This window comes from Oratosquilla oratoria, chromosome 34 (genome assembly GCF_046742065.1).
Source record: "Oratosquilla oratoria isolate Oo_2021 chromosome 34, ASM4674206v1, whole genome shotgun sequence".
Classification (NCBI taxonomy): Eukaryota; Metazoa; Arthropoda; class Malacostraca; order Stomatopoda; family Squillidae; genus Oratosquilla; species Oratosquilla oratoria.
Window position 1 is genome coordinate 33,747,893 of NC_134810.1, and position 11,498 is coordinate 33,759,390.

An 11,498-nucleotide genomic window follows, 5' to 3' on the forward strand; every position below is an offset into this window, starting at 1 on the left:
GTATCACTACCCTCCATTCTTTGCAACCGATGACTCCGGCAAGGTTCAAACCGTCTCCATAGGACTGGCCGCCCGTCCTGGGTCACTTCCAGGCTCCCCCCTGGAAGAAGGCTACGGATTGGTATCCTCCCTTTCTTTACAGGATGGTCAGTCGGTACACATCCTCAATTTTTACAACCCAACCACGTCGCGTAAATTCGAGTGGCTGGGAACCCTCCCTGACAATTGGATCGTGGTAGGTGGCTTCAACAGAAGGGACGCCCTTTGGGAGGACGGATATCCCCGTTCCTCACCAGAATTATGCTCCCAACTAGATGCGGCTGACATCGTCCTTCTTAACGATGGGAGGCACACTAGGCTACCTGACTGCCCAGGAAATGGCACCTCAGCCTTAGATCTCTCTTTCGCACCCCCAAACATTGCGGGGATTACTGAATGGGCGGTCCAGGACGACCCTTTGTCCTCCAACCACCTCCCCATCACCATTACCTTACACCTTACCCCCACTACCCACCCCCCGCCATCTCAGGCGACTTGCAACCTGGGAAAAGCTGACTGGATGACCTTTCAAGCCCACCTAGCCGACGCCCACCTCAAACTCGAGCTCACCCGCCCGGTAGAGGAATTAAACACCCTCTTCACGGACATTGTGCTCGAGGCGGCTCGGCTAGCCATCCCAATGACCGGCGGTAAACACGGGAGACGCGGCCATCCCTGGTGGACGGAGAACTGCAAGGAGGCCGTCGAAAAGAAGAAACTGGCCTACCAGCGGTACAAAAGGGAAGGCTCGGAGTCCGCCTACATCGCAATGAAACAGACCAAAGCTCTGTGCAAGAAGACCACTGCTCAAACAAAACTACACTACTGGAAAATCGTCAAGAAGGACAAGCTGGACCTCACCGAAGCGTGGAGGAGGTTCAAGGAAATTAAGAGTCATTACAGCCCCCCCGATGATGACCTCAAGGCCCCCGATGGGAGGGTTTTACGCACAGCCGAGGATAAGGCGGAGGGGTTCCTCCACCACTTTGCCAACACAAGCTTCTCAACTAGCCTCCCCGCTGAGAAGCGCAACTTCCGGGCAGCCCATGATGACCTTGTGGACCTTCCCCCCCCCCCAAGGGGGAGCACACGGACCTCTCGCTCTTCGAGCTGAAGTGGGGCCTCAGGGCCATAAAGGCCACCAAGAAATTCCTAGATGCAGAACCAAATCACGTACCCACTTCTGCAACACCTCCCTCCCGCCCTCCAGCAATCCTTTTTGGCGATCTACAACAAATGCTGGGGAGAAGGGGTGGTACCACTGGCATCGAAACATGCAGTCGTGGTCCCCATCCACAAGGCAGGCAACCAGAGGAACCTGGAGGAAAACCACCGGCCCGTGGCCCTCACACACATCCGGCGAGCCCGAAGGCAGAGAAGAATTCTTCACGCTTGTTTCCTAGACATCTCCAAGGCTTTCGACACCGTTTGGCACACAAAGCTCCTATCGAAGCTGAAGTCCATAGGGGTGTCTCCCCGGCAATCTTCAACTTCGCGAAGTCGTTTCTCACCGACAGAACAATAGTGGTTCGGTGGAAAGGGATCATCAGCTCACAAGCCAAAATGGACATGGGGGTCCCCCAAGGCTCCGTCGTCGCCCACCTACTCTTCACCCTGCTACTAGCGGGAGTGGGAGAGGGGGTGCGACATGACACCATAGTCACTGCCTACGCGGACGACATAGCCCTCTGGAGGAAGTCTAGGTACCGGCGGCCAAAGAAGAACTCGGCGAACCATCGGGCGGAGGTGAGGGTATTTCAAGAGCAAGTGGACGTGGTCGTGAACCACCTCATGGATCTTGGATTGACCCTCTCTGGGACCAAAACAGTATACATGCCGATGCACAGCAAGGATTACAACGCAGGTCAGTATCCGGACTGGAATCAAATCACGGTCTGCGGTACTGCTGTGAAACCCGCTGCCTCCGTCCGCTACCTGGGGGTCACCTTCCAGCGGGACGGCCTTTGGAACAAGCACCTGAGCCAAGTCTGCCTCAGTGCCAGACGGGCGCTCAATCTTGTTAGAGTCATCCGTCAGGAGCCAACGCAGGGAAACTCTGATTCCCATCATTCAGAGTTTTGTGCGTTCCCGCCTTCTCTTCGGCGTTCCCGCCCTCCACGACCTCCCTCTGACGGCCGTGCAAAGAATAGCTCGGGTAGAGTGCCAAGCGCTCCGCCTAGGGCTAGGACCAGCAAAGTCGGTTCCCCGGGCCCAAGAAGCCGGCCCCCTACCACTCCGGCACTGCCTGAAGAAGGATGCCTGTACATACCCATTCAGCTCTGCAAGGGTACCCAACTCTACAGATGACGAGATGGATGAGAGCCGGAACTCATCCTCCACCCCCGTTCCCGTTCACATCCTTCCCGTTACAGTAAGGGACATCTGCAAGAAGGCCAAAATCCAACCCGGCCAGCGCCGGAGGATTGTCTAATGCCAGGTGGACCCCTTACCTCCGTGGGCCCTCACCCCTCCTGAGGTGGAGCTTAACCTTCCCGGGCTTAGCCGTCGAAACGACCCACACACGCTTGCAGCGCGAGCAAGGGAGCAGATTGCGCTCAAATACCTTGACGACCTGCTGATATATACAGACGGATCAGTGCTCGAAGATGGGCGCTCAGGAGCGGGCATCTACCTGCACAACACAAAGGAAGCTTACCCAGTGAAACTACCCCCCCACCCACACCCACACACCACCATCCTCACGGCTGAGCTCATCGCCATCAGAGAGGCAGTGCGAAAAGTACTCACCCTCCCCCACCCGTCACCGCAGGTAACGGTGCTATCAGACTCGAAATTCAGTCTGATAGCTTTCCAGAATGGCAGCTGTGCGTCACGTCCCGCCATCCTTAACGACGTCCTGTGCCTTCTAACGGAGGCCGGCAGGGCGGGAGTCCACTTCCGATTCCAATGGGTCCCCTCGCACGTGGGCCTTCTTGGCAACGAGATGGCAGACAAAACTGCCAAAACAGGTGCCACATTGCCTAACAGCAAAGTCACCCCAATCCAACCCTCTGCACATGACTTCTTTGGCAAAATTGACCGCGCTGCCTGGGACCTCTAGAAATCGGAGTACCACTCTACCGCTGTCAAACGAGGATGGCCCCTCAGGAACTGCCTTGGACCGACCCCTCCTACCTTCTCCTCTCTACCCCCCTACATAGCGGCAACAGTCAGCAGAATACGGGTGAATCACTGGCGGACCAAATATACTACTTCCCACTGCACCTGTGGCGCGGAAGTATCCTTCACGCACTGCCTCTTCTTGTGCGCCGCAATGGAAGCTCACTTCTGGCCCCTAAGGACAACCTTCAATGACCCTGCCACAGCCCTCGAACGCCTCGTTGCGGACGACTCCCCCAAAGCCGACCTCCTCGTCCTCGCAGCCAACCTCGTCTGCTCCTCCCCAGTCGGGGGACTGCTGTAAACACCCCCACCCCCACACACATGCAACCGCATGCCCACAAGTGAAAATCAAACTCTTACCCAATTACACAACTTTCCAAATCACACCAACCCTTCCCTAACATCTCCAAACACACTACTTGAAGCCACTCAGAAACTACAAGCCAGTCCCTAAATCGGCTAGCTCCGCTGGAACTAAATTCACAAACATACCTACAAAGGACTACAAAGGCGGAGCATGCCGACAGGAGACCTTTTGGTCCATATCTAGGTCGGATGCGAAAAAAAAATCATAATAATAATAAATTAATAAATAAAAACTATAATAATGTAAATAACAAATAAAATACATAAATAAATGCATAGGTATAGTTAAATAATAAACAAACAGGTAAATAGAAAATAATAATAAATTGACATATAACTAATAATAAATGAGAATCAAACAGACAAATGATAACAAAACAAAAACAAATAATATAGAATAAATTATAATCATTACAGCATCTTGCTTAGGTGTTTATCTAAATGATTCTTAAAGCTTCGAACTGAACTACATTGCACTCCTGTGCAGGAAGTTTATTCCATTCATTAACTACACGGCTGGCAAAGTTGTTTCTACCTACTTCCAAATTGAATCTATTTCCGGACAGTTTGAGACCATTGTTTCTTCTCTGATTCTCATTCAGCGTGAAAATGTTGTCACTTTTGATGTTGTCAATTCCCTCTGTCTTTTAGTCTGAAGATGTTATATACGAAAGTACTTACTGTCCACAAGTTGCCCTTCTCCTGTGGTTATTTTGCATTTTTGTATCACAGTGATGTGATTGCTTGTGTATATATATATATATATATATATATATATATATATATATATATACATATATATATATGCATATATATATATATATATATATATATTTACATATATATACATATATATATATATATATATGTATATATATACAAGCCGCGGGGGGCGGAACCCCAACACGGAATCCCTAGCACGAAGAAGAAGAAGAAGAAGAAGAAGAAGAAGAAGAAGAACGCGAATAAGATGAAGAAGAAGAAGAAGAAGAAGAAGAAGAAGAAGAAGAAGAAGAAGAAAAAGAATACCACCTGACTCAAGAATATTTTTAGGACAAAGTGTCACCGTAATACTATCTGTCCCCGACTTCCACAGCGTTTTTTAGAAGAACATTTATATATATGTGTGTGTGTGTGTGTGTGTGTGTGTGTGTGTGTGTGTATGTGTGTGTGTGTGTGTGTGTGTGTGTGTGTGTGTGTGTGTGTGTGTGTGTGTGTGTGTGTGTGTGTGTGTGTGTGTGTGTGTGTGTGTGTGTGTGTGTGTGTGTGTGTGCGTAAGTAACCACTAGGAAAAGTAAACTAACGAAGCAGAGCGCTTTCGTATAATTACATCAGCTTCGTTAGTTTACTTTTCCTAGTGGTTACTTATGCATTTGTGAACACACGCTCTAGTGTTTTTATTGCATATATATATATATATATATATATATATATATATATATATATATATATATATATATATATACAGTGCATACCTCACTAGAAATGCTGGCTATTTGTGCGCTTATAATTTTCCATGTGCCTTACTTTGGACTTGTTCTCCTTTGAATGGAGGCTTATGATTTCACTGTAGGCAGCCTTTATTGCTAGATCGCGATTTCGGGTACAAGACCCTTCTTCAGAAGCTTGGGCTATTCTTATTCTGTGATTAAAAATGTTCCAATGAATGGAGTGATGATATTTCATTTTACATGCTTGTGTTCATATTTGCTCTTCACTGAGGGAGGTTACCTGTTAGCTCCGGTAGTGACGGGTTGTCGTATACTTGGGAGAGGCTCCGGCTTCGGGTTGTGACGAAACGTCGCATGCTTGGTTTTGTGGCGTTTTGTCCCATACTTGTGTTTTTGGTGTTTTGTCTCATTCTTGGGTATGTGGTGGTTTGTCGCATGCGAATCTCGGATATTTGGGCCACGGATATTTGGGCCACGAAACTGCAACCTAGGACATTTGGGCCACAAGGGCCACCTGGGGTCGATTTTTGGGCCACAAACTTTTATTTTTTTGTTCCTTTTCAATGTATTACTAGATATTTTATATAAATTTGTTATTTATATGTTTTATTATTTTTACTATTTTTTTGGGGGGGGGGTATTTTATGCCTTTTTGCAAGTACTCTGTTATGAAGTGTTCTAGCTCTAGTTTATCGACCGTCCCAACCAGATTTTCTCCTACACCTCTGTGGAGCTCTGTCAAGAGATGTCATATCACATTCACTGAGCTACTCAACCATGCCAGCTGAGCTCGAAGTCATCACATCATCTAAAGGGGACCAGAAGATCTGTCTGGATGGCTTCATGTACACCAAGAAGCATGTTGCCAAGTCAGTTGATGAGATCGTTTGGCGGTGTGTCAAGCGTTCCTCTACCCTCAAGTGCCCTGCTCTCATCAAGACCACCAAGACTGTCAGTGAACCTCGGGTTGTGTTGGATCACAACCACCTCGCTGATGCAGTTGGATGCCAGGTGGAGAAGACTCGCCAGTCCATGAAGAGGAAGGCTGCTACCACCAACGACCGTCCCAACCAGATCCTCTCCTTCACGGTTGCAGAGCTTCCAGAGGAGGTCAAGGCACGCATGCCTAAGGCCGACTCTACGAAGCGTGCCCTGCGTCGCATCCGGGCTGAGCACCGTCCGAGGGATCCTCAGTCTCTGCAGGATCTGGTCATCACCGGCGACTGGGCATCCAACCTCCACTATGACAACGGGCAGGAAGCAGATGAGCGCGTCATCATCTTCACCACCCCACGTCATCTGGAGGAGCTAGCAGCCTGTGACGTCTGGTGCATGGATGGCACCTTCTCCGTTTCTCCAAAACTCTCCATCCAGTTCCACGTGATCCAGGGTCGGTCCCACGGCGTCTACCTTCCTTTGGACTACGCCTTGCTGCAACGCAAGACACAGACCTGTTATAAAGGATTACAAAGGCGGAGCATGCCGACAGGAGACCTTTTGGTCCATATCTAGGTCGGATGCGAAAAAATCATAATAATAATAATAAGTTAATAAATAAAAGCTATGATAATATAGATAACAAATAGAATACATAAATAAATGCATAGGTATAGTTAAATAATAAACAAACAGGTAAATCGGAAATAATAATAAATTGACATATAACTAATAATAGATGAGAATCAAATAGACAAATGATAAAAAAAATAATATAAAATAGATTATAATCCTTACAGCTTCTTGCTTAAGTGTTTATCTAAATTATTCTTAAAGCTTCGAACTGAACTACATTCCACTACCTGTGCAGGAAGTTTATTCCATTCATTAACTACACGGTTGGCGAAGTTGTTTCTACCCACTTCCAAATTGAATCTATTTCCGGGCAGTTTGAGACCATTGTTTCTTGTCTGATTCTCATTCAATGTGAAAATTTTGTCACTTTTGATGTTGTCAATTCCCTTTAGAATTTTGAAGACCTGTATCAAGTCACCTCTGAGTCTACGCTTTTTTAGGGAAAACACATTCATATGTTTTAGTCGATTTTCGTATGATTTATTTTTGATATTTGGAATCAGTTTTGTGGCTCGCCGTTGTACTTTTTCCAGTCTGTCAATGTCTTTAATGAGATTCGGTGACCATACGGAAACAGCATATTCCAAATGTGGACGAACTAACGATTTATATAGCTTGTTAATGAGTGATGGACTTTTGAAGTCAAAAGATTGGGTAATCACTCCTAGAATCTTATTTGCTTTCTCAGAGGCTGAAATACACTGCTTAGATGATTTGAGATCGTTACTGATAATTACGCCGAGATCTTTTTCACTATCCACTTTTGTTATCGAATTTCCAAATAACTTGTAATCGTACTTACTGTTATTTTTACCTATGTGTATTACCTTGCATTTACTTGTGTTGAATTTCATTAGCCACTTTTCAGACAATTGCTGTAGTTTATCTAAATCTTCTTGAATATCTAATTGGTTTAAGTGACCATTTGCCATTCCGCACAGTTTTGTATCATCAGCAAATTTGGAAACAGTAGATTTTAGTCCATGGTCTATATCATTTATATATACTATGAATAGAAGTGGCCCAAGAACGGAACCCTGAGGAACTCCACTTGTAACATTTTTCCATCTAGAAATTTTCCATTTAGAACAACTCTCTGCTTTCGATCGTTTAACCAATTACTAGTCCAGTCTAATGGGCTACCGTTTATTCCGTGTGAAGCTAATTTAGTAAGTAGCTTTTCGTGGAGGACGTTATCAAAATTTTTTACAAAGTCTAGATATATTAAATCTATATTGTTTCTTTTTTCATAATGCGAGATAACTGTGTTGTAGAATTCGAGTAAGTTAGTCACGCAAGAAAGTTTCCGTCTGAAACCTTGCTGGCTATCATTTATAAAACGATTACTTTCTAAATGATGTTCGATAACATCTCTGATGATAGTTTCCATAATTTTTTCTACGATTGAAGTTGAGCTTATAGCCCTGTAGTTATTTGGTTTCTTTTTGTCACCTTTTTTCAATATGAGAGTAATGTTAGTCAGCTTCCATTCTCTTGGGACATCTCCAGATATGATGGATTTCTTGAAAATAATTTCTAATGGAATAAGAATCTCATTTTTCATTTCCTTTAAGATTCTTGGATGCCAGCCACCATGCCCTGTTGTTTTATTAACTTTGGGTTTCTCTACACACCTTTTAATTTTTTCTTTTGTTATATTTAACATAGTAAGTTCACCCAAGATTTTTCACAGGTTTCATTTTGGAATTCACTTTGGGGTTTTTGTTTACGAATACCGAGCTAAAATAATTGTTTAAAATATTACACATTCCTTTATTTGAATATTCAAGTTGACCGTCAGCAGATAATAGTGGACCAATGTAATTACTAACAACCTTTTTATCTCTAATGTAACTATAGAATTCTTTGGGATTCTCTTTAGATTTATGAGCGATATTCATTTCGTATTGTCGGTTTTTTTTTTTTATCTCTTTTTTTATTATTGTCTTTTTTAAATCTCTATGTATTGATTCATAACTTTCATGGTCATTAGATGCACCCGAGCACTTATGTTTCTTATAAGCCTGTCTCTTTTTAAGCAATACGTTTTTCAGTTTCTTTGTCGAGCCACTTTGGGCGAGCCTGATTTGGGGGACGTCTGTCCTTAAAAGAGTTGTAAGTATGAATCATCTTAGTAAGCGTATTTTGAAATATTTCCCACATCTGATCTACAGGTCTTTCGCTTAATTTTGCCTCCCAGTCTGTAAGCTGAAGCTCCTGACGTAGTCCTATGAAGTGAGCTTTACTGAAATCGGGAATTTTAGAAACACAAGAATCTATTCTATTTTTTTTTTTAGTAGTTTGAATCTAATTAAGCTGTGATCGCTATTTGGAACAGATTCACCGACTTCTACCTCAGTTACCATGCTTTCGCAGCTAGTGATCAATAGCTCGAGTAAGTTTCCGTATCTTGTGGGCTCTTTTACATGCTGAATTGAGTAATTGTCACCAAGAAAATCAATCAAGCGACTACCTATATGGCCATGTTCAAGGGTCATCCAATCAATGAGAGTAAAATTATCAATAAGTCCCGGTTTCCAGAAACTAGACAGTTCTTGAAACAGTCTGCTAAGGATAATGTTTTCGGTCTATATATTACACTTACATTCATTTTTTTCATTTGTTTGGGTTCATTCTACCCACAAACTATCATATGCATCCTATTTTATTTTCTCTTAAACACAGGCATGGACATTGTTTTTAACGTACAACAGAACTCTCCCACCTTTTTTGTGTTTTTATCCTTATGAAAGTGTTTAAATCCCGCAATATTGAATTCAGATTCAAACTCTCCACCATTTAATCATGTTTCGGTTATTCCTATCATATCGATATTTTCGCTTTTGGCATACGCTTTTCTGGGTTCTTGAAGAGGGTGGCTGTGATCCCAGCACAGTAATCATCGACTTCGAATGGCCTGTGGAGCAGGCCCTACGTGTGGTCTTCGGGGAGGAGGTCCAGGTCCGGTTCTGCTTCTAGTACCTGAGCCAGTCCATCTGGAGGCCGATCCAGGTCCTGGGGCTGAAGAACCTGTACGAGTCTGACGACGAGTTCCGCCTGTCCAACGGGCAGCTGGATGCCCTTGCCTTCCTTCCCCCAGAGGACGTCAAGTCAGGCATGGCACACCTACGCTCTACCATGCCTGATGATGCTGCAGCACTCATTGAGTACTTTGACTCAACCTACATTTCCGGCCAGCTCTGCCACTGTCGTGACGTCCACTCCGATGCCAGGCCTGGAGTCATCAGGCCAGTGCGCTTCCGCTGCATGCCACCCATGTTCCCACCTGAGAAGTGGAATATGCACCAAGCCACCCTCAACAACCAGCCCAGGACCAACAATGTCTGTGAGGGCTGGAACAACAAGTTCTTCAGCCTGGTGGGACACTCAAACCCCACTGTCTGGAAGCTAATTAAGTGCCTGCAGGCTGAGACTGCCACCGTCGATGGTGTCCTGCTCCAGGAGAAGCGCGGGATCCGCCCTTCCAAGTGTGGGAAGATGGTGTACCAATAACTTCAGGTCCGCCTCCACAACCTCGTGCTTGACCTTAAGACTGGCAAGAAGACCATCCCTGCCTTCCTTCGTGGCATATGCCACAACCCCCGCGGAGGACAGCCCAACTTGTAAATAATTGTGCTGTTTTGTGCTTGTATTTTGTACATTTTACTGTGATTTTTTCATTTGATATATGTAAATATATGTCCAATTTATGCTGTGATATTGAATAAAGCAGTTATATTATTACAAATAAAAAAATTCTGTTACAATTATTTCTTTTTCCTGAGGCGAGAGGCGTTTGGGGGTAAATCGGTTACACCGCCAACTGCGGTGAAGAAGAAGAAGAAGAAGAAGAACTCGAAGAAGAAGAAGAAGAAGAACTCGAAGAAGAAGAAGAAGAAGAAGAAGAAGAAGAAGAAGAAGAAGAAGAAGAAGAAGAAGAAGAAGAAGAAGAAGAAGAAGAAGAAGAAGAAGAAGAAGAAGAAGAAGAAGAAGAAGAAGAAGTAGAACTCGAAGAACTCGAAGAAGAAGAAGAAGAAGAAGAAGAAGAAGAAGAAGAAGAAGAAGAAGAAGAAGAACTCGAAGAAGAAGAAGAAGAAGAAGAAGAAGAACTCGAAGAAGAAGAAGAAGAAGAAGAAGAAGAAGAAGAAGAAGAAGAAGAAGAAGAACTCGAAGAAGAAGAAGAAGAAGAAGAAGAACTCGAAGAAGAACTCGAAGAACTCGAAGAAGAAGAAGAACTCGAAGAAGAAGAAGAAGAAGAAGAAGAAGAAGAAGAAGAAGAAGAAGAAGAACTCGAAGAAGAAGAAGAAGAAGAAGAAGAAGAAGAACTCGAAGAAGAAGAAGAACTCGAAGAAGAAGAAGAACTCGAAGAAGAAGAAGAACTCGAAGAAGAAGAAGAAGAAGAAGAAGAAGAAGAAGAAGAACTAATGAAGAAGAAGGAGGCTAGAAAGGAACGGAGAGAGGCCAAAGCAAAAGCTTTAACAATTCGCAAAGTTTTGAAACAAGAAAAGCAAGTAAAAAAAAAAAGTTATTAATTAAAGGAAAAAAAGAATTTAAAAAATATAAAAAGGGTGTTTTGAACGGAAATTTAACACCAGCACAAATCGCCTATATAGATGACTTGCGAGAACAGCTAGATGTTGACAAGAAATAAAAAGCAATATGATTTTGATATTTTATTTTCCTAAAAAAAAAAAGGTGTAGCCCAGGGCGTGCAGCGCCCGCGCCGAAGGCGGAGCGCCGCAGGCCAAGCCCCCCGGCGTAGCCGGAGGGCTTGTTATAAAAAAAAAAAAAAAAAAAATTGTAGTCACTTTTTATCCCATGTCCCAAATATCCTAGTCACCGTGGCCCAAATGTCCTAGGTTGCAGTTTCGTGGCCCAAATATCCGGGGCCCAAATATCCGATCAGCGTCGCATGCTTGGGTTAGTGGCGGGTACTTGCATGCTTGG